The sequence below is a fragment of the Panthera uncia genome (assembly GCF_023721935.1).
Source record: "Panthera uncia isolate 11264 chromosome C1 unlocalized genomic scaffold, Puncia_PCG_1.0 HiC_scaffold_4, whole genome shotgun sequence".
In the NCBI taxonomy this organism is placed as follows: Eukaryota; Metazoa; Chordata; class Mammalia; order Carnivora; family Felidae; genus Panthera; species Panthera uncia.
The window spans coordinates 92,073,523-92,096,281 of NW_026057585.1; the positions used below are offsets into that span (position 1 = coordinate 92,073,523).

General features: G+C 56.0%; 1 protein-coding gene across 1 annotated transcript in view; it reads right to left on the reverse strand.

Annotated features, from left to right (window-relative positions):
* The window catches only part of ACTL8 (actin like 8), a 56,098-nt gene extending 36,350 nt beyond the window's left edge, over positions 1-19,748 (reverse strand). The window contains exon 1 of the mRNA XM_049617967.1: positions 19,335-19,748. The gene's annotated coding sequence lies outside the window, so the exon portion shown is untranslated. The remainder of the gene's footprint in view (positions 1-19,334) is intronic.
* Between the last annotated feature and the right edge of the window lie 3,011 nt (positions 19,749-22,759).

Sequence of the window (22,759 nt, forward strand, 5' to 3'; positions counted from 1 at the left end):
AAGAGCAATTTCTTTTTTTTTTTTCAAATTTTTTTTAATGTTTATTTATTTTCGAGACAGAGAGAGACAGAGCATGAACAGGGGAGGGTCAGAGAGAGGGAGACACAGAATCTGAAACAGGCTCCAGGCTCTGAGCTGTCAGCACAGAGCCCGACACGGGGCTCGAACCCACGAACTGCGAGATCATGACCCAAACCGAGGTCGGACGCTCAACGGACTGAGCCCCCCAGGCGCCCCTCTTCTCCCCCTCAGCTTCTTAAGATCCCAGGGCCCTGGGGATTTCTGTTTCACCAGAAACTGGCCCTTCCCTGAACCAGCAGCTTCACACAAGAAAGCTTCAGCCAACCGGGTGTCACTTATACTTTTCACGCAGGAAGGAAGGAAAGGATCCAGGGTCTCAGTGGGAACAGCTCCACTCGGGGTCTTTCGTGGGTTGTGGTGAGACCCAGGCCTGCACCCCTACCCCCCCCCGCTCCCCACGAGCCTGAAAGACATCCTGGGGAGCCACCCATGACACGCTGCAGCCCTGCAGCCCCTCCGCCCCGTGAGACCCCACCAAGGACAGAGCAAGCCCTCAGCACCACAACTGGAAGACTCTCAAGGCTTGGAGCCTGGATAAACCCTCCCTGCTCACCCCAATCTCCCAGAGCTGCCTCAGCTGCCCTGTTGGCATAGGGAGCACGCCCTGGCTTGTTGATGGTGAGGCACATGCCTTTGGATCAGCCCGTGTCTCGAGACAGAGCACTTTCTACACTGTTCCCCAGACCAGCTGGGACCACTGTGTCTCCCACCCAGCCCTCCAGGCAGCCACCGGGGACCACTACCCACTCTGCCAGCTTGATGAGCGAGGAAAAGGCAAGAGGAGAGTCCCCCAGCCTCAGAAGGAACCTTCTAGCACATACACCACCGCTCGGCTCCCTCACTGTCACGGCAGACATCGCAAATCGATCGTCAGATTCTTTCCCGCCGAGCCCAATCGCAGCCTGGGATCTCTGCGCGCCCCGCTCCGGTTAGCAACGGCCATTTGTCAGAGCAGGTGCACCGGGTGAAACCACCTCCCCACACCCGCTATCGCCGGCCAAGGATCTCCGACACTGGGCTGCTTTCCACCCCTGGGCACGCATTTATCTGGTGGCGTGAGTGAAAGAACCAGGACACACTTGAGGAGCAGGAATGATGCACGCCTGGGGCCCTGGGGTAAGGAATTTCAAGAGGCACTCGGCCAAGCAAGGGGTGCTGAACACACAGAAGGCGCTGGTGGGGAAGGTGGTGTTCCTGCGATGTGAACAACCCGTCAGCACTCTGGAGAGGCGAAGAGGTTCCTCAAGAAGCAGCACGTGGTATCTTACGTTTCCTGGAGATTCTGACCCAGCACAACGTGCACGTTGTTTGCATTTTTTAGGAGACGGGCTCGGTCCGCGTGGTTAGGTTCCCGCCTTAGGAACAGAAGACAAAGAAAAGGGACAAATGGGTCCCTCTGGAAGGAAAAGCGTAAAAAGAGAGGTCACCCCAGGGATTGGTGCTAGAACCAGTCTTATTTAAAACCCTCGCAAGTGAGCTGAGCAGAAGAACATATGTGAGATTGATGGCACTGACCGCCTGGGAGGGAATAGGAGGCCACGGGGGACACAGGGCAGGGAGAAGGGGACAGAGTAGCATGGAGGGGAAGTCGAGTCTGCTCCAGAGAGACAGGCTCTGGGAGAACCCAGCTGCCCAGGCTCCTAGGGACGCTGCAGGGAGCCTCTCCCCCACCTCAGCGGCGGGGAGCAGACGGGCGCAGAACAGGAGGAAACAGAGTTCAGGACCCACACACAAGTCCTGGCTGCCCGCTCTGGGCACCGAGCAATCTGACTCAGCGACCCAGAGAATCCTTGCTGTCTTCCAGGTCCGCGGCAGTGCCCGTCAGAGAGGACAGCTCTCACCAGAGCCCAGGGAAGGGGCAGGATGCAGGCTACCCGGACGGGTCCTCTCCTGCCCAGGATCCGGGTGCTGCCCTCACCACAAGCTTCTGTCCACACCTCTAAAGCTTGCTATGGCTCCCTGTGGCCCTCAGGGGCAGGACTCAAATGTTGGCTGCGGAGAAGCAGCTAAGGGGTGCCAATCCTGTCCTGTCGTTTACAGGCTACGCGACCTGGGCCAGTGACCCACCCTTTGCGCCCGGGCGTCTCCACAGTGCAGACTATGACACCTGCTCCTAGAGTAGCAGACAAGAGACCAGCACCTGTGGATACTCAAGGGGTGGCTGTTGGGTTATCAGTTTCCACAAGACCTTCAGTGAGTTTTCTGCTGAGCCTCCTCTCTGGCACGCTCCCCCTCAGCCCTCAGAGATTAACAGCAGTCATATAGAACCCTCTGCAGTCTCTCGGGCATGCCGCACTCAGATCTCCGTGCCCTTCTGCCTGCAGTGCCCTTCCCTCCACCCTGCCTCAGACTCCCACATAACTGCTTCTCTTCCAGTCTTCTGTTTGAGTGACGCCTCCTCCAGGAAGCCCTCCCTGACTCTCCCACGTAGACCAGACCCTTCCCTCCACCGCCCTGGGAATCTCCTCTCTTGGCTCTAAGACCTCCCCTCCCCACCCTGGGTTCATCAGCCCTGGTCTGTCCACCCCACCAGCCTGAGGGCACCCAGGGCAGGTGAGTGCCGGGAGGGAAGGGGAAAGAGGGACTTAAGGGAGAAGGCTCAAGGAGTTCCAAAAACAAAAGTTCTCAAACCCAAACAGGGACACGGAGTTGAGGCAGGCCAGAAGACGGAGAGCGTACCTTTCGTGCTGAATCAGGATGAGGTCCAAAGCGGCTATCAGATTTAGTTCTCATTCGTGGCAGGTGGCTCTGGCCGGGGACAGCACACTCCCGATCTAGGTCTGCAGGGGTTTCCTTTTGGGTGTCACCCCTGGGTCCACCTGGGCTTTTAAGGCTGACGGCAGAGCCCTGGCTGGACATCCCGGCCTCTGGTACCTCCGTGTGGACTTCCCTCTAGAACCTCCCACCTCCCCAGTCCAGGGCTGGTAATGAACTTCAGGGTCACTCCCATCCTGAGAGCCAACTCTGTTTCCTCCACTGCCAGGCAGAGAGAACTCAGGCTCCAGGAGCCAATCAGTAGGGTGGGGAGGGGCAGCCTCGGCAGGCTTCTCCCAAGACCCCCCTTTCTGCCCCCGTCCACCTGGACCCCTTGGGCCCCAGACTTCCTGCCTGATGTCAGTCCCGGGTCTCTCCTTTGCTGGGTGAACTCGGCCAAACCCTGCCCCATCTGGCCTCAGTGTGCCCTCCTTTTTTTGAGAGTCAGACTTAATTCTGCTCTGACCTGACAAGTCCTCTCCAAGGAGCCAGCAGGGCAGCCCTCCTGGAACTCCTGGGGGAAGGCATTTCCCAGGAACCTCTAGGCCTCTCGCCTCACCCCCAGGCTCTCGGGCCAGGCCTCCTGCATACAAACAGGTAAAGGAGGAGGGCTAGAGGCCATGTCAAAGGAGAAGGCAATGCCTGACCTGGTAGATACATTCAAGTAGGTTTTGAGAGGGGACACCTGTTGCCGGATACAGGACACGCATACTGGCAGCAAGATTCCAAAGAAGGTATTCCTTGGCCTCCTTCCAGCTGCCTCCCTCCTGCCTGGAGTCTGGTGCCGTCAGCTGATGGCAGAGCAGGGGGCGCTCACGGCCCTCCGGGATCCCTAGCTCCTTTCTGTTCCTCAAACACTCCAGGTATGTGCCTACCTCAGGGCCTTTGCACTTGCTGTTACTTCTCCTGGAACACCTTTCCCCCCAGACAGCCTTGCTCCTTTACCACCTTAGGGTCTCTACTTGGATGGCACTTTGCAGTGGGCCTTCCTTGGTCCCTGGGGAGTTAAAATTGCAAACCTCCCTACACAGTCTCCAGTCTCCCTGTTCCCCAACCCCTGCTTTCTTTTTCCGCATTACACTTATCACCAGCCACAGACTGTAAGCTCCATGCAGACTGGGGTGTTCGTCTGCTATTTACTGAACACCTGCTATGTGCCAGGCACCGTGTCTGGCCCTGAGGACACAGCAGTGGACGGGACGGCCCAGCCCCTTACCCTCAGCTCTGCCGTGTGAGCTGGTGACAAGCCAAGACGCCAGGCAGGACTGAAGATGTGTGCCCCAAACAGCCCCTGTCTGCGAAAGGGAATGAAGAGACCCTCTGGGGTCACCGCGGGCACCAGAAGACCGCCACGACGATGCACAGACACTACCCCGCCGTGCCCTCCAAACGGCCCTGCAGAGGCGGCACCACGCCCCCCAGTTTATAAAGTAGAAAACAGAAACTCAGACAGCCGGTTGGCCTGACGAGAACCGGCCTCTGTGCGGCGCGGGCCAAGCAGGGTCCTACACACTGTGCAGGGTTTCCCTCATTTGATCGTCTCCCTAACCCTAGGAGAGGGGCCCTCTTATCACCCCCATTGGACAGACAGGGAAACCGCAGCACAGAGAGGTCAAGAACGGTGCCAAAGCCACACAGCCGATGGGAGAGCGGAAATTTTGAGCCCCTGCGGTCCCATCTCTTCTCCAACCGGACGAGACTGCCCCCCACCCCACGCTGCGTTAGGGAGGGCAGAACCTGGTACAGCAGAAACGCTCATTCCAGACGTGAGACTGCTAGACCGTAAAGCACAATAAATGCGTAAGTGGAGGCAGAGCCCAGTTCCCACCACACCTGTATTTGGCCATTTCCGACACAGCCCGCATTCAACGCTTGCTACGTGCGAAGAAGGTGCTTCCCGGGCCGTCGTTCCACCGGCATGCCTCGTGTCCTCTCATTTCATACAGGAGGGACCAGAGAGGTGAGGCACCTTCCCAAAGCTCACACAGCAAGGCGTGGTGAGAGGTGAGCCCCTGACCCCCAGCCCAGTGCTCCCCTGACTTCCTCAGCTGGTGGCCGGAAGCTGCCCGAACAGAGACATTCTCCGCTTCCCTTAAACACATAAAACAAGTCCCTAATCCTTGTTATTAATGTAAATAATATTCCGGCAAAGGAAGCAAGCTCCCTGCCTCCCCAAGGGGCTTCGGGGATTATGTCTATGGTGCCCGACGCAGCAAGGACAATAACCAATTGACTCTTATTAAAACTCCAATAATGCTCGTGTGATTGTGGCTTTGATAAGAGCCCTGCTGTGAGCGGGGGTCAACCACATTAGGAAAATGTAATTAGACTAATAAATTCCAGGCAATCCTTTTTCTTTTCTTTTTTTTTTTTTCCCCCTCTTTGCTCCAAGGAGGAGCCACTTATAAGACCTCATTACTCACATGGAGGCCCCATCGTCGGCTGTGCTGCGGGTCTGACCACGTAAAGACCCATCGGCTCCCGCAGCGCCCGAGCCTTTGGGACTTACTGGCCATACAGGAGAAAGTTCAGGGAGCCACAGAGGCATGGGCGGGATGGGGGTTATTACAGACCCCAGGGGGGTCCCCTGAGATTCCAAAAGACCAGCTTCTGGGGGTCAGCGAGGGGCAGACTTTGCCGGAGGGTCAGCCTCACCCGAGGCCCAGAGATCGTCCCAGCCCCGCACTGCAGAGGGCAAGGCCATCTTCCAGGGCGAGGCGAACCTTACGAGGAAGTCCCTATCTAGGAAAGGCCCGGCCACTCCTCCTAACCCCTGACCTTCCAAAGTGTAGTCAATTCTGCTGTCACGCGGCCTTTGAAAATGCAAACGTGCTCTGATGCGACCCGGATATCAGGGAACAATTGGAACACTGCACGAATGTCTCGTTGGCTGATGCATCATTCCGTCCACCGGAAACACCGGGTAAACAGAAAACCACACCGGCTGAACGGAGCAGCCCCGGGGACACACAAAACGCACACGCCTCCCAGGACGACAGCCCCGACCATCCACACCTGCGGTGATGATGTTCCACCCCATTTCCCATCACTTTTCCTTCTGCCACATCAGCAGCAACCTAATGCCCCCTCCCTATTTCCGTCCCAGCCTGTTTCGTGGTTTTTTTCGCTCTGTCCACGCTGTCTTTTTCTCTCTTTACCTCTCCTCTCTTCCTCTTGTACACAGGGTGACACGTGTGGGAACCGGGCGGGCAGCCGGCAGGTAGAGTGGGTGTAACTCCCACGTGCAAAAACTTCAGATCGTTTTCAAGATGAAGCACCACATTTATTTAGTACGTGGGTGTTTCCTGACCCTACACATGGATAGAATTCGGCTGCCTTTTCATTAGATTCCCGCCCTTTTGTGCGCGTCCCCATCGCACAGAAGGGAATGTTAAGTCCAGAGTGGGTCCAGACCCACCAGTCTCCAAACAAACTCACGCTGGCCCCTTGGTCTCGGATGTTTATGTTTATCGTGTTATCTGCTCTGTGTCTGACGATAGGCTAAGCACTTTACAGTCGAGTTTCAAGGCAAGAGAACGGGGTGAGAACCCGCTTCGGGGTTACGATTCCTGAGTTCCAATCCCAGCTCTACAAGTTTGGCTTTGTGACCTCAAGCAAGGCACGTAACCTCTCTGTGCCTCAGTTTTCTCATCCGTGGAACGGGAAGAGCTCACAGAGAGGTGGTGAGGGTTATGAGATTTAAAAAAAATGTAAGAGGGCATGTATGGTTTTATGCTGTGACCTGGGCCAGGGTCTGGGGCACAGGAACCACCCCAAAAGCGTTGACTGCTCTCATGTTTAGGGCTTACACCGCATACGGTGAAATCCAGTGCCGGCCAAAAGGGGGCGGGGGATGGGGACGTTGGGTCGAGGGGTGAGGCTCTTGCGGTCAGACCCAGCTGCGAAGCCCAACTCACCAACTTCCTCCTTTGTGGCCCCGGACAGGTGACCTGGGCTCTCAGTCTCAGTCTGCTCATCCCTAAAATGGGGTAGCAGTTACATGCCCCTCATGGGGGGGTTGTGAGGATTCGTGGGATTCCCCACGGAAGTCACTCGTGCAGAGGGCCCAGCACACAAAGCAGAGACGAGGAGGGAGGTATGACCCTGGGCCACCCCCGCCTGTGGGCACAGACCTGTCTCAGCTGAAAGCACCTGTTCTCCCCATTAGACTCCCCGGCGGTCCCTCCCCTAGGCCCCTGCGTGTCGTGGCCGCACAGGTGCAGGAGGAGGATCCATGCTGGCTTTCTGGGCTGTCTGGAGGTCACCCTCAGGACCACAGACCCCCCCCCCCCCCCCAGTGTAGATGTGTCTGTATCTCGGTGGAGAAGGTCCCTGGCTTGTGGGAAGCCCAGACTCTGCCCTGACACCCATCCCTCCCCGAAGATGCCAGCATCCCAGGCTTGGGGGAGGAGGGCTCCCCGACATCAAACTGCTGGTGGACAGACCACGTCCCAGAGGACAGGCTCCTCCCTGACCCTCCCAGGCCACCCAGCAGTCCCGGACCAGAGGCCGGGACTGTGGTGGACACGAATGAGCACTGTTGGAAAACCTACCGTCCACCAGGGACCACACTAGGCGTTTTCCATACAGTAACAAATACTTTGTCAGGGAGATCCTGTACGTCCACTTTACGGATGGGGAAACAGAGGCTCAGAGAGGTTAAAGAAGCTTTCAACCCAGGAAACAGCAGAACCGGGACTGGACCCAGATCCAGGACCACAGTCCATGTGCCTCAGCAGGCACGCCCCCCCACCTAGCGGGCAGGCCTCTCGGCCCGGACCAACCGGTTCAGCGGGGGCAATGCTGGCCCCGTACACATCACTGGATTGTTCCGGAAGCAAGAAGACGGCAAGGGGCTTTGAGTATTAGGAAAAGGGGCCATGGGAAACCAGGAAACAGGAACCATCTCCCCAACACCGTTCCCACTTGGCCAGAGCTGCAGGAACCCAGCTCAGACCCCACAGCCAGTGTCTGTTTTTCCCGTGAGCCAGCCTCCCCCCAGCAGCGTGTCGGGGCTTCTGGCCTCTGCTGGAGCTCTTCTGGTGACAGGAGCTCACGGTGTCCAAGGCAGTCTGTTCCAACTGGCTGCTAGAGGCCTCAGAGCCAAAAATTCATCTCCCTGTCAGTTCTGCCCACAAACAGCGGAAGATACCCCTGCTGGGATCCCATCTTCCCTGAGTGTAGTTAATATGCACCCTTCCTCCCCCGGCCCAAGTCATTTCTTTCTGGGCCAAATATTTTCCTGCCTCCAGTCCATCCTCCTAGGACGAAAAGAATAATGGTGACAATAAAGGTAACATCAGTGACTGACGTCTAATGAACGCGTAATCGGCAGTATTCTACATCAGGAGTCAGCAAACCACGGCCTGGGGGCCAAATCCGGCTCGCTGCCTGCTTTCATACGGCCGCCCCCACACGGGTGGTTTTTGCACTTTTAAACGGTTGGGAAAAAATCAGGACAAGAAGGCTCTTTCGTGACACGTGAGAAGTATATGAAATTCAAATTCCAGGATCTATGAATAAAGTTTTATTGGAACACAGCCACGTCCATCATTTACATATTGTCTATGGCTGCTCTCAAGTCACTACAGCAGACGTGAGGAGTCTGGCAAAGGATACGGCCTACAAAGCCTAAAATGTCTCCTCTCTGGTCCTTTACAGAAAAGTTTGCTGACTTATGTTCTATGTGTTTTACACGTACCTTCTCAGTCCTTTCAATAACTCGTGAAGAAGTTAGCACGACGGTCTTCGTTTTACAGACAAAGACGCAGAAGCTCAGAGATGTTCAGTAAGTTGCCCAAGACCCACAGCCTCACAGCGGTGGGGCCAGGATTCGAACTCGGGCAGTTGGACTCCAGCGTCTGTGCCTTACCCACTCCCCTCTTCTTCCAGGTCACTGCCTGGGACTGATAGTTATGGCACACCCCAGCCCCAGGGCAGCCACCTCCCTCCCCGGTCTCTGGGTCCTCTTGGCTTCACCTGGGCGTGGTGGGAATGACCAGAGCACCTGCTCAGCTCATTGGCCACTCTGACCCCCATATCCTCTTCGAACCCCGCTGGCTTTTTTCAAGTCTTTCCCAAGCCCACCCTAAAAAGGACCAATAAACCCATTGATCTCTGGATACTATGGGATTGATCCACAGGCACTCTCCAAACTGGGAACGGTAGCCGACGTGAGAAAGTCAATAGCTCTAAACGGAGGTCTCGAAAAATTCCGGAGAGCCAATAAATCTTGCTCTTGGGCTGCCCGCAGCCTTCAAATAAACCTGTCCCGCCCATGATCTTGCAAAGGTACAAAGCAGAAGTCCCTGGGTCCGCCGTCCAGGTGAGGGAAATCTCAAGGCCACCCGCCCCGCTTTTCTCTCTCCGAATATACAAATCTACGAGGGGAAGAAGGTAGCACGCTCTGTTGCCATAGAAACCAGGCTAGGCTGTGTCTGCACCAGGAAGGATTAAAGACAAACATAAGAGGCAGAAGTAACCCAGAGGGACAGAGAGGGACAGGCCCAAGGATTCCTAATCTGTGATTAAAGTTTCTCAAAGAGGTCTCCGCCCCGTCATTATTTCTGAGCTTAGATGCCCGTGATAAACCTCAGGCTCATCAATAAATACAAATCAATACCTCTAGAAGGCAAATAGTTGATTTTTATTTATATGCATGTTCAGCGTAGCTGTAGCTCATCCAGCTGGAGGAAACCCGAATGACCCAGTCCTGGCTTTGGCAGCTGGTGACCCCACAGGCCGACTTCAGCCCGTGAAGCTCCTTTTATGGGCCTCCGCAAATTTTTTCCCCCAAGATTTCTAAATAAGCTGCTGACATTTAAATTTTGAAATATTTTGGAGCGCAAGTCAGCTCCCTGGCTTTTCTTAAAATAATCCAAGGACCCGGCAATCGCTGCCCCACGCCAGCAATAACCGGTCCGCCCCGAGCCGGAACTGCCCTGATGGGCAGGGCAGCTGCCCGCCGGACCACACATCCCCAGCACCGCTGCTCTCCCACACCTGGCCCATTTCACACCTTTGTCTTTCTTGGCCGGTGGAGGGCCCCCCGTAGGCACTTGACTTTGCAACACCCCACCCTGAGCACCGGTCCCTCCCATGTTACCGGTAGAAACACTGAGGCCTATAGAGAAGAGGCATCTTGTCTAAAACGCGACAGTGAATTCGCGACAGGGCTGGTGTCCCAGTGTCCAGGGCAGGACTCGGCTCAGACCCGTCTAGAGGGAAAGTCTAGAGGTTGGGTTAGTATCTGTCAGCTACAAACGTGTCTGAGGTGAAAATTAGATTTTTTCTGCTGACTCCAGTTTTGCCAGCTTTGTTCCAGCTCTTTGCACAGGGAAGGGAGGGAGGAGAAAAAAAGGAGAAAGTCACCTCGGACCCGCCCCCAACCCGCCCCTGCACTGGCCACCCCTGCCCGCCCACAGCCATGCTCGATGGCGCCTAAGAATAGGGAGGAAGAAACATGACTGGGGCAAAGGGCCAGAGCAGGTCAGCAGGCTGCCCAACTTCACAACTGATGAGTCTGTAACCCGGACAAGGAGAGACCGTTAGCCGAGCCTGGGATGGAACCCCTTCTTGGCTACTTGCTGGCTGTGTGACCTTGACTAAGTCACTTAACCTCTCTGAGCCCCTGTCTCTTCCTCTGTGTAGTAGGGGTAAATAGCAGTGCTATCGAATAGGACTGCTGTAAAGGTTAAATAAGGCCACGACAAAGTGCTTAGCGGAGCGTAGGTACATAGTAGGTGCTCCCCAAAGCACTCCTCCCCCCCGCCGGCTTCCGCCCCAGCCGGACGCCGTCACCCTCCTAAGTCTGAACTCCCCAGACTGGGGCTCGGTTGCATGCTCAGCCTGCAGGTCCAGCAGCACTCCCCACTCCCTGCCAGTGACTCAGCAGCTGCTCCCACTCCCACAAAAGCCAAGAGGCCTCCCCGACTTTGCCTGAGCAGTGAGCCCCACTCAGAGCACCGCTCCCCCTCGCTCTCAAGACCACCCAGCCCTCAAAGCCCAGCCAGACCCAGCGTTGCCACAACCTCCCCCAGACCCGGGAACCTCTGTCCTCTCTGAACTCCACCCCACCATTCGCTCGGAGGAATCCGGCCCCCTTCTCGAACATTCCACCCGGGACGGGCTCTGCCCTTAGCATCCTGAAGGCGAGGACAGCTCACCCATCTCTGAGATCCTTGCCAGGGACCCTGGGCCTCTGTTAGCAGCCAAGCACCTGTCTGTCCCCTCTTCTTTGGATACCGGCACCCCCAAATGCCCTTCCAGGGCTGACCACGCCTCCAAAATGTACTCCCAGCGGGACTATTGATCATGAGGCCCTGAACACAAACTAGGACTGGTCACGTGGCCAAAGCCCCGTCCGTTAGAGGCCCTCTCCCCCCCCCCCCGCCCCCAGACCTAGAATTCCAGCCTGTAGAATCATTCTGAGCTGACTGGGGCCACCCATCCCAGCGGGGTCTCAGAAGGCTTGTGGTTCCTGGTCTTTGCAAACTAGTCCTTCGGCCAAGCCTCCGATTCTGCAAGCTGAGTGGTCACTTCCTTTCCTGCTCATGTCAGCCAGAGCCTAGTCCTGTGGTTTGCCCTGAAGAGAGCTCCCACCTGACTCTCTAAACCTCACCTCACACACACGTATGCACCTGCCTCCCAGAACCAGACTTGCTAGAGGGACTTTGTCACAGGCAGACACGCTGAGACTTTTCCCGCTTTCAGGGAAAGGCCAAGCTGCCAACCGCTTCAGTAACACAACTGAACTCCCCCCTGTATCGGCCAACGGAATCCAAGCGAGCCAGGCTCGTCTTCCCTCCCCACCTGTTTGAGCCCCCGCCCCCGCCCTGCATCTCCCCACTCAGCTTCCTGACATCACTTCCTACCACCCTCCTTGCAGGTCCTCAAACACACCTGGCACAGACCTACCACAGGGCCTTTGCACACACGGCTCCCTCTGCCTGGAATCTCTTCTGCGTGGTGTTCTCATGCTTCCTTCTAGTCTCTGCTTAGCCCGTCCCTGACTACACTGGCTAGTGTCCCCCTCCCAACACCCCGCATCTCCTTTCTACTCATTTTCCTCCATCGCTCTCCCAACCCGAATTCATCATTTGTCTGGTTTTGTGATTTGTCTCCCCCAGCTGGAATGGAAGCTCAGGAATAGAATGGAAGCTTGTACAGGACTGAATCCCTAATACCTAGAACAATGCTTGGTGTTAACAGGGACCCACAAACAAGGCTGGATGGATGAATGAATGAATGAATGAATCAATGAATCAATGAATCAATGAATGAATTCACAAGTGAACCAATGAGCAAATGGATTGATGAGGAAGAAGGAGAAGGAGGAGGAGGAGAAGGAGAAGGAGGAGAAGAAGGAAAAGAAAGAGGAGGAAACACTACATGTTCAGGAATGCTGACTTTCTGCCATTTGCACAGCAGGAGAGACCGGAGGTTGGCACTGGAGACTGCTTCGGCTCCAGTCTGGGCTCTATCACCTCCTGGCTCCCTGGCCCTCAGGTCAGCACCCCCTCTCTGGGCTTCAGGTCCTGCATCTGCAAATTGGGAAGCATAACCGTGATGGGCTGTGGGAGGTTAAATGCGTTCCCGCTTACAAGGCGAGGTGAGCGGCCCGGTGAGCCGTCAGGGCCCAAGGTCATGATTTTTGCGCTCGTTATCGCTCTTCTCTAACGCACTTGAGCCCAGGTGGTAGAATTGTCAGAACATCCTCTCTAACAGGGCGTCTGAGCAGAAGGGATGGGAGGCAGCGAGCGAACCCAGGAGCCCCGGGTTCCAGCCAGGCCCTGCCGCTCCCACGCTGCACGATTTCGGGGAACGCGGAACCCTCTGCCCGACTGAGTCAGAGCCACGCACCGCCCCCCGGTTCACGGGGCTGCCACGAGGCTCCAGATTGGACCAGGGATGTGAACACAGCCCCGAGGACGCAGTAAATCAATGCATCCCACTCATTCATCATAATTGCATTTGAAGAGGCGCCAGAGTCAAAAAGCCAGGGTTCAAAGGTGACGCCTCCGACACATGCTGCGAATCACCAGCTCCCTTTGGAGATGTCAGCAGCGCCCACAAAGGCGCAATTACCAGGGCAGGGAGTGTTCCTGCTTCTCCCATTTCGGTCACAATACCATCCAAGAGCGGAGGGTTACGCGGGGGAAATTATAGTAATTACTCTGCGGGAGGGCTGGCTGCGTGAACTGTGGCTGATCTAAACCTGGGCTGAGCTCGACCTCCCTGGGAGCTGGGGGAGAGAGCAAGCCAGGGAACGTCTGCCTCACCCCAGGGCCCCGGGCAATGATGCCGATGTCGCTTAATGAACTCACAACTGTCATCAGGCCACGCGGGCAGGAGAGCCTAGTGGCTGAGAACACGGGCGTCAGGTCGGGACAGCTGGTCCACCACGAGCCAGACCTTATCATCCAGGGCAGTGGAGACAGCACGTTTACGCAAGCTGTGAAGGCAGCAAAGATAATGGGGGTGTGTAAATGGCCCGGGGCTCAGAGCACACCCCTCCGAGGAGGCGAAACCTGAACTGGAAGTGGAGGGGCAGCCATGAAGAGGGACTTCCCTGGGCCTCAGTTTCTTCATCTGCCCAATGGGTGTGATCCTCGTGCCTGTATCCCGGGGCCATCGGGAGCATCTGAGGAGTTAATGCACACAAGGCGTCCGGCACAGGGTCTGGTCCATAGCGCTCAAGCAGAGGTGGGGGCCAAAGGCAAGGAGGGGCTGCCCCGCCTTATGAAGTTCATTCCCACAAAAGTGTGAGCCCCTCCTTCACACCAACCCCCGTCCTAGTCACTGGGAGACAGCGGTGACCTAAAGTGGTAAAAACCCCGGTCCCTGCGGACCAGGACCAGGACGGTAGGAAGTCACCTGCCATGCACTCTGCAGAGCCCTGGACTCACTGCCCTTTGCTTACTGCTTTTCACAGATGGGGAAGCGTCCAGCACCCCCAGTCGGCCCCCTCCTCCCACCTTCTCTGGATCCCAACGGCACCCCTCCCACCTGCTCTCTGGCTGGAGCCCCCCAGCTGCTGCACAGCTGTCCACTGAGAGTTATGAGTCCCCAGTTCCTAAATCTGGGGTCTCAGCCGTGATCCCCTGGGGAGCTTGTGACAAAGTACAGATGCCCAGACCCCACCCCAGGTGGCTAATTCTTTGGTCCGAGCAAGGCCAGGAGTTCACTCGGATGCTTGGGAACCACAGGCAGAGCCCCCTATCTATCACACTTGACCGTGAGCTCACCGAGGGCACAAATCTGCGCCCCCCCCCCCGGGGCCTGGTACACAGTAGGTGTTCAGGGGGAATATAAGTGCTTAGCAGAGTAAGTGAAGAAATAGTTGACCAGATCAAAGCCCCCCTTCCCCACCCCCAAGGCCACCAATGGCCCACTATGCTGCCATCAAGCAAGACACGGGGCTGACATGCTCAGAACCTGGCCACCTGGGATAAGTGGAAGAAGGGGGAGGAACCAGCGATCAGGGCACAGAAATGCCTGCTTCTGAGCCTCAGTTCCTGTAAGTGGGATCACTGGCGCCATCTCCAGTAAGGAGCAGGGAATTCAAGACTCAGGGGTACCGTGATCCTGAAAGGTGGACGCCCCTCAGTGTCATCTGCGAAGGGTCCCCTCTGTCTCCCTGAATGATGGCCATCAGCGCCTGCTTGCCAACTCCCAGCAGTGGGACGCTGAGCACATCCATTGGTGCGCGGCTGGAAAGTTCTCGCTTGGGAAGCCAGCCCTGCCCTTCGGCCCCACCGCACGAGGCTGGTCCTTGTGTCACCTGAAGACACGTCACAGAAATAGTATCACGTAAGGTCATGGTGAGGACTGGATAAACAAGGCACGCGGGTGCCAAGCCCAGAGCCGGCAAATCTTAAGGGCTCAAGGCCTTCCACTGCATCGACCAGAGGCCACAGGAGGGGAGGGGAGGACGTGGGCCGGTCACAGGGCCTTGAAAGCTGGGGTACAGACAGTGGGTGTGTCCTCAGAACAGCCATGGAGGGCCTCCCGTCTCTCCAACTTTCTCTCATGGCAGAGGGTTGGCCAGACAAGCCACGAATAAATGACCAGGCCCCGGAACAGAGGGGCCCTCAGGGGACCCTCAGGAGGCTGAGCCGCTGAAAGACAGAGGGACCTTCAGGAAGGAGGACCACAGGGTCATCCCCAAGGCCTGCCCCACAGCTGCCCACCAAGGGGAAGGACCCGCCAGAGGCTCGTGCACACATCAAGGCACCGGGACATCCGTGAGCCCTGCCGCGGGCCTGCGGAGCCTCTCTCGGCTGCACCCATGTGGTTTTGTTTCCACCCACTGTCATCTGGGTCTGGAGCACATCACCAAGAACCATGACGGGGAGTGTGGAGGACTCATGGCCTCATTTAACCCTGGTGACAGCACTGAGGTTACCATCCCCACTCAGCAATCAGGAAACTGAGGGCTCAGACTGACCATAGCTGGTGAGGCACGGAGCTCCGTCCCAAACCCGGGTTCCCTGGGCGGGGGGTGGGGGGGCCTCCCCAGCCCTCCACACGCTCCAGCTTGTCAGCCCCAAGGTTCCCAGCCTCTCATTCTTGGCAGGGGGGCGACAGTCAGGGGCGGGGAGGAACATTAAGGATCATTTTGCTCTAAGCCTTCTTGTGCCCAAGGCAGGCACGGGCACAAGCCCAGAAGTCCCGGGAACCCTCTCACAGAGAAGGGCTGTGGCTAACGAAGAACTGGGAAGAGGAAAATGTAACCAGCCCCTCACAACACTTCTCCACGCAGAGGAGCTGCGCTCCTCCTTTGGGGAGGAAAATCACCAGACTCTCCTCCCAGGCCGGAAGCAAAGGGTCCTGAGGGCACCGGAGAGGGGCTGGGGTCCATCCAGGGTCCAGCAATGGGGAAGGGAGGGCAGAGTGCGGCATCAGGGGGTGCCTCGAGCTCCCTGGGGCTCCCAATGCCCTGGCCAGGAGGAGATGGGGCGCACAGGACCCAATCTTCCCCCAAGTTTGAGATGGGAGAACCCATCTCAATGAGGGCTGAGATGGGGGTGGGGGCATACGGATGTGACCGTGAGACAATCAGGGATGCCACCTGCTCAAGGGGTCCTTCTGACGACCCCAGCACCCAAGCACCCCCTCCCCACCCACCTGCAGACATCATGAAACCCAGGCAGGGCTGAAACCACCAAAATTCCCGCCGTCCTGGAGCCCACAGGCACCTTTTCCCCGTGCCCACCCCATCACAGGACTGGGGAGAGTTCCAGAGACTCGGCTCACTCCAGCCCCAAAAGCCTCCCCTCCGCAGAGGTCTCGGCCCTCAGACACAGGAGCCTGAAGCAAGGTTCACACCTCCAGGCCCTTCTCCCAGCCTGACCAGAAGAGAAGAGCGAGGAGACAGCCACATGCTCGTTTCATTGTCGCCCGGACCCTATGACAAGCCCGTCTTATTATCCCCACTCACAGGGAGGGAAACTGAGTCCACACAAGGTCGGGGTCCTGCCCAGGTCACGCAGCCAGAGGCACAGCCGGAAGCCAGATTGTCCCCTCTGCAGCTGATGGAGTGACCAAGTCATCAGGGAGGACCCAGGGGCTGGGGACGCGCAGGGAGATGACCTCCCTCGTGGGCACAACCAGGCCAGAGGCCTCAGCTTCTCATGCAACTCAGCTGCAAACCCGAACCCACAGCTCTGTCGGCCCCGCCCTCCTACCTCAGCCCCAGGCCTGTGGTTCCAGAATCAGACACCAGGGGACCCCGGGCCCAGGGCAAACCACCGCTAATCAGTCATACTGGAACGAAGGAACCCAAGGAGAGTTCCCTGCCCAGAGCAGAGCCATGGCGGGAAGGACTGAACTCTGATGGCTCCTGGCCACACATGTGGGCTTTTCTACAGCCGACTCCGAGGAATCAAAGTGTGGCTGGCCGCGGGGGCCTAGGCATGTGCCTGTGGTTTTAAAGGGCCCAAGGGGCAGGGGGCGCTGGTTTGTGCTTGACGGACAGGTGGGCAGGGGAGGCAAGGAGGAACAGCCTGTCCATGAACAGACCCCTGGCCCAGCAGTCAGGGGACTGTGTGCCTTCAAGCATTTGAGGGTTTGGACCCTGTGAACCCCTCTCTCCGGGGGTTCTCAGTTACATTTGAGCCGCTTCCAGCAAAACCACCCACCCCACTGGCCCCTGTGCAGCCTCCTGAGCCCCAGGTACCCCCAAAGTACAATCTTGTGTTAGGCATCACAAGACAAAGAAGGGGGTGGACTTCTAAAACTCTTTCCCCCCAAAAAAGCAGGAGCACCTGAGCCAAGTGACCTCAGATGAGCCCCTCAGCACCCCAAACCCTCCTGCCCACAATGTCTCCTCCGCGCCGCCCCCCCCCCCCAAGTGCTGAGGGGTCAAAACAAGTCAAGCACTAGAGGAAAGCCATATATTAGTGGCAGAACGATGCTGGGCCCACATTCCCCCAAAATCTCCCCGCCCAGTGTTCCTTTGGGATGGACACCTGCTAATTCATTGTCCCATTTTAAGGGTGAAGCTCGAGGCCCAGACCTTACGTGGAGCGGCCACACAGAGTCTGTGACAGCAACAACCCGGCCCCGAGAGACGCTGCTCTGTCCAGGAGCCTGGCTCAGGCCCCAGGGAGAAGAAGGAGGGAAGCAGGGAAAGCAGAAACGTGCATCCATTAAGCACCTGCAGTGTGCATCCATTAAGACCTGCCGGGCCTTTACTAGGCCCTCTGCATCCAGGGTCTTTCTAAACGCCACAACGACCCCCAAGATTCAAACACGGCGCCCCTCTTCTTCTTCCCTCTACAGAGAAGGACCCACCCCCACCAGCCCAACCCCCTCCGGCCCAGACAGCGATGGGGGTCTGGCTCACTCTGATAAGGACATCTGCAACCTTATTTAAAAGTCACTACTGCACATAATTAGAGGCACTTACCCCCTCAGATCCATCCTTCTCCTCCGATTGCTTTTATAGCCAGTAATAACTCTCGAAAATTCCTCAACAGATGGAAATTTTATTTGACTAATCATGGCTGTCTGACTAGCTGGGGTGCAGCAGCTCAGGGTTCAGCCTGGCAGGACGCCCACTGAGGTAGCTGTCAGGGGGCTGGGCAAAGAGCCCAGAACCCAAGGCCACCTTGAGGGTCCACTCCTCAGAGGGAAGGCACAGGAGGGCGTCAGAAAGCGCCAGGCACTGGGCAGCCATGGCAGCCGTGTCCCAGCTTTCCCGGGTCCCGACAGGGCACCGAGACCCTTTCCCACTCCTCTAAGCTCTTGGTCTCTAGACACGCGACGGTCAATGCCAGGGAGATACGGGGACATCCCAGCGTAAGCACCTAATAACAACGGTATGGTGGCTGCTGCCCACCGTGGATCTACTCCATGCCAGCCCCGTGCCAAGCACCTGTGCGCGTTATCCCATTCGGTCCCGCCAAGAATCCTATGGAGGCATGAGAACATTCCCATTTCACAGATTCACAAATAGACGATGGAGCAGAGCCACGTGCACAAGGTCACCAGGCTGGGCTGCCACCTGCATCTGGGGAGTTAAGAGTTGGTGCCTTTGCCCCCATTCACCCAAGGCCGAGAGATCCTTCTAGAACCCACATCGAATTTTATCACTGATACAAAAAAAAAAAAAAAAAACAGACCCACGGGACACCTGGGTGGCTCAGTCAGTTGCGCGTCCCACTTCGGCTCAGGTTGTGATCTCATGGTTCGTGGGTTCACGCCCCACATCGGGCTTTGCACTTTCAGCCTGAAGCCTGCTTCGGATTCTCTGTCTCCCTCTCTCTCTGCCTCTCCCCCGCTCATTCTCTCTCCCTCTTGCTCTCTCAAAAATAAATAAACATTTTTAAAAATTTTTAAAAAACAGACCCACAAAACTCCCGGTGACCCCGCAGCACCCTGTAGGCAAAATGAGCATTTATCCACGGGATAAAAACATGTGCACAGAAAGCCTGGTGCATTTGAGAATACGCATAGCAAATTATTCAGAACAGCCCCAAATTGGAAATACCAACGTGAAAATGGATGGACAAACAATGACTTATAACACACAGCGTGAGTCACTTTGCAACCAGTCAGGAGGGAGAATCCACCCAGTAATCTGAATGGGGAAAGTTCTGTATAAAGAATTATTGCCTAAACATACTAGAAGACCAGACAAACAAGGGACTGGCTAGAAAGAATTAGAGAGAACTCTAGAGAATAGTATCCAGGAAGAATCCCTCTAGGGCTGACACAGAACCCCTAAGGAGCAACAAACCCCCCCCCAACCTGGGCTGAATAGAGCCCCCAAGGAGGCACTCGCTACCCCAGACTGAGAGGAGCCCCTCCCCCGGCCACAAGGCTGAGACAGACCCCCCCAAGGAAGTACACACACACACACACACACACACACCCTCCAGGGCTGCCAGCCAGACTCTGTGGACCAGGACATGGCTGTGGCCCACCACATGGCAAGCACTTGGCCTGGTGCCATGCTGGTGGAACTTGCTAGAAATCCACCCAGGGGGACTCACCAGAAATCTGCCCTGGAGGATACCACAGAAGCCGCCGCTGGTGACACACCCCACGTCAAAACTGCCAAAACTGCCTCCAAAGCGGTGCCGGGGGCGCTGCGGGCCGTGCACTGCAGGAGCCAGGAGCTGGGGAGGCAGAAGCCCGGAGCACCCAGAATCAGGAAGCAGGGCCCTGTGCAGCCGCATGGGCCCCCCAGCGCCCTCTACTGGCCAGGCTGAGCCGGCTTGCAGGGAAGAAATTTAAAGGGCCCAGATCCATTTCCACCCGGCAGGCAAGAAGGATGGCTTCGGGGCAGCACAGGCAATCATGGACACACAGCACGTTCCGTCCCCTTGACTACTGAGCTTCCGTAGGAACCCTGCTCACACCATTGAGCTCCTGACAACACAACTCTGCATTCCCACCCAAGGAGACACAGCCATCATTCTTAACACTTCTCATAAAATGAAACCAACAGCCCTAGAAGTCACCACTGACTGTATTTATTACTCCTCAAACCCCGTCACAGTTCCCCAGGATAGTCTGTCACCTAAAGACAAAATTGTAAAGTTAACTTCCCAAAGCTCACATATAAAATAAAAACGGAAAGGGGAGAGAATGGTGAGTCGCTAAGTCTGTCTATGTATTGTAATCATTCGTTCAGGAACTGGAGGAATGACCTTGGGGCGGGTCCACGAGCCACCTGGACCCCTGTGCGTCAGCCGCCACCTTCTATCACCTGACCACCATAAGCCCCCACGTTGACCTCTGGGCCAGAGTGGCACCGTGGGTCCCCAAGAATCAGGGTTTATTCAGAACCAGTGCATAGCAATCCCTGACCCGTCTGTGTATGTCCTTTTCCCCAGTACACAGCCACCCTGGTAAATGGCCCCAGGTCCCTTTGGGGGAGGTTTGGAGGAATATTTACAGTAAGTACTTGCAGAAATGAGAAGGCTTCTTCCTCAAAGGGACCTGGCCTCCCAAGGGATTTTTCTGGGCTCGGGAATTGACTGAGGTATAGAAACTGGAGGAGAGGCAGAGACTCTCCGTCACGGCAGAGCATGCCAGGTTTTGGCTAACCAGACCCAGAGCTTTTTATGTTATGTATCTATCAAGCTGCCATTTATTTCATTTCCGGGGACACTGTGATCCACTAGCCACCACCAAAGATCCCTGTGGGCGAAGGCGTCCCAATTGCCTGCTGCCTTACGGTACATGTGCCCACCTCGTCCTTGGCAGTGATGTCCCGCCCCTTGGTCTCCAGTATTCCAGGATGCCCTTATACCCGCTGCAACCAGGGGGCCAATCCCAGCGGAGGCAGCCTCTGAGGTCACACCCAGCCTACAAAAGAGAAGCCACGCAGCATTTCAAGGATGCTCCCCTCACTCGTGTATTTGTCAACGCCTCTGTCTCCCGCTCCCTCTCGTGGAACATTGTTGGAGGGGGTGCAGATCACACACAAAGTGCCCAGTCCAGCATTCCTGTCTCCCCACGCCTTTGGATTCCCTCTTCCGATCACGACACTGCAGCATCATTAACTGTAGGCCACCGTTGGGTCCAGATCTCAGTCAACCAACCAAGTAAGCTGTTTCAACCACCTCTAGCACTCACGCTAATAATCAAACCCAGAATCTCCAGTGAGTGCATGCGTGACAATTCACCAACCCAGTGTTATCGCCTGCCTTCTTCGGTCTAAAACCCTTGGAATCCACTCCTACATGGGTTCCCCAGAATTCTGCTGATACGTGTTAGCGAAGTCTTGCAATTCTTTGGGTGTCCTAGTGTGTCCCTGCCACGATGCTGAGATCTGGCCCTAGTTAGAGTCTAGTGACAACAGTAAGTAGTCTTTGTAAGCCTTGAGGAAAATGGGCATTCCCTCTCAAGGTATCTGTCCCCACCAAGGGTATTACAGGGTGTTTGTTTGTTTCTTTGAGAAAAAGAGATAGATAGATAGAGAGAGAGAGAGAGAGAGAGAGAGAGACTGTGTCTGCACCCAAGCAGGGAAGGGGCAGAGAGAGAGAGGAGAGAGAGAATCTTTTTTTTTAATTTTTTTAATGTTTTATTTATTTATTTTTGAGACAGAGAGAGACAGAGCATGAGCAGGGGAGGGGCAGAGACAAAGGGAGACACAGAATCCAAAGCAGGCTCCAGGCTCTGAGCTGTCAGCACAGAGCCAGACACAGGGCTCAAACTCATGGACTGTGAGATCATGACCTGAGCTGAAGTTGAACGCTCAGCCAACTGAGCCACCCAGGCACCCCGAGGAGAGAAAGAATCTTAAGCAGACTTCATGTCCAGCATGGAGCCCCACACGGGGCTCGATCTTATGACTGCAAGCTCATGACCCGAGCTGAAATCAAGAGTCGGACACTCAGCCACCTGAGCCACCCAGGCACCTTGTCACAGGGTTTTTAAACAGAGGGGAAATAGCCTCAGACACAGGAGGGAAAGCCACCACCACCTACAAGGGAGGCTCAGAGCCACTGGGGTTTAAGATCGTCCGTTTCATCTGGGCCCATCAGATAGATGTCCCCATTCCATGTTTCAGAACCCCTTTCCTTCCCCGTCAATGCCCTAATTTTCACATGAGCAATCTGTCAAGATGTGAATTCAATTGTGGTTGTAATTCAGCAACCGACACAATTAAATTTTCTGTTTGATTTTCAGCAATACCAGCCCTGCAGCTGCAAAATAATAATAATAATAATAATAATAATAGCAGCTTCTCGAAAGGCTGTCATGAAGGCTTTCCAGTTCTCGGACCGTGACTTGAGCTGAGCCAATGGACCTGAGCTTCTCATCTTCTCTCTGTAAGCTCAAGAGCCCTCAAAAGCATCAATCCCACACCCCCACGGTCCTTATACTCGTCACCACTGCCATTAACGGCGAAGCACAGCATCACTCTGGCTCCCAAGGGACGTGCCTCGGTGGCACTTCATCTCAATCAACCACGGGTGATAGCTTGGTTAATTGCAGGGCCACTTCATGCCCTGGGTTACTAGCACCCCAGTTCCCACTGGCTCAGCACCACGTTCAAGCCCATGAGAAAACCAGTCTGGAAATCTCGTCTCTGCAGACCCACCCTCCCCCCGCCCCCCGTATCACTGCTGACACCAATTCTATACTGGTTTGGGTCTGATCAGGAAAAAGAAACCACACAGTAATTCCAACAGGGAAAGTTCCATATGAAGAATTATTCACTTCTAACAGGGGACCGAATGAACGGAGCATTGGCTAATAAAGAATAAAGAGAATTATAATTAATGTAAGGTTAGAAGCTAAAGGAATAGCCACGACCCAAAGAGCTGAGACAGAGCTCCCGAGGAAGAGACCCCACCCGGGGCAGAGATGGAGCCCCTAAGAATGCCACCCCCCCAGGAACACCCCCTGAGGGGGCTTTGGTGAGAGCCTGGAGGATGAGTTTCCCCACCCCACAAAGGTGAAA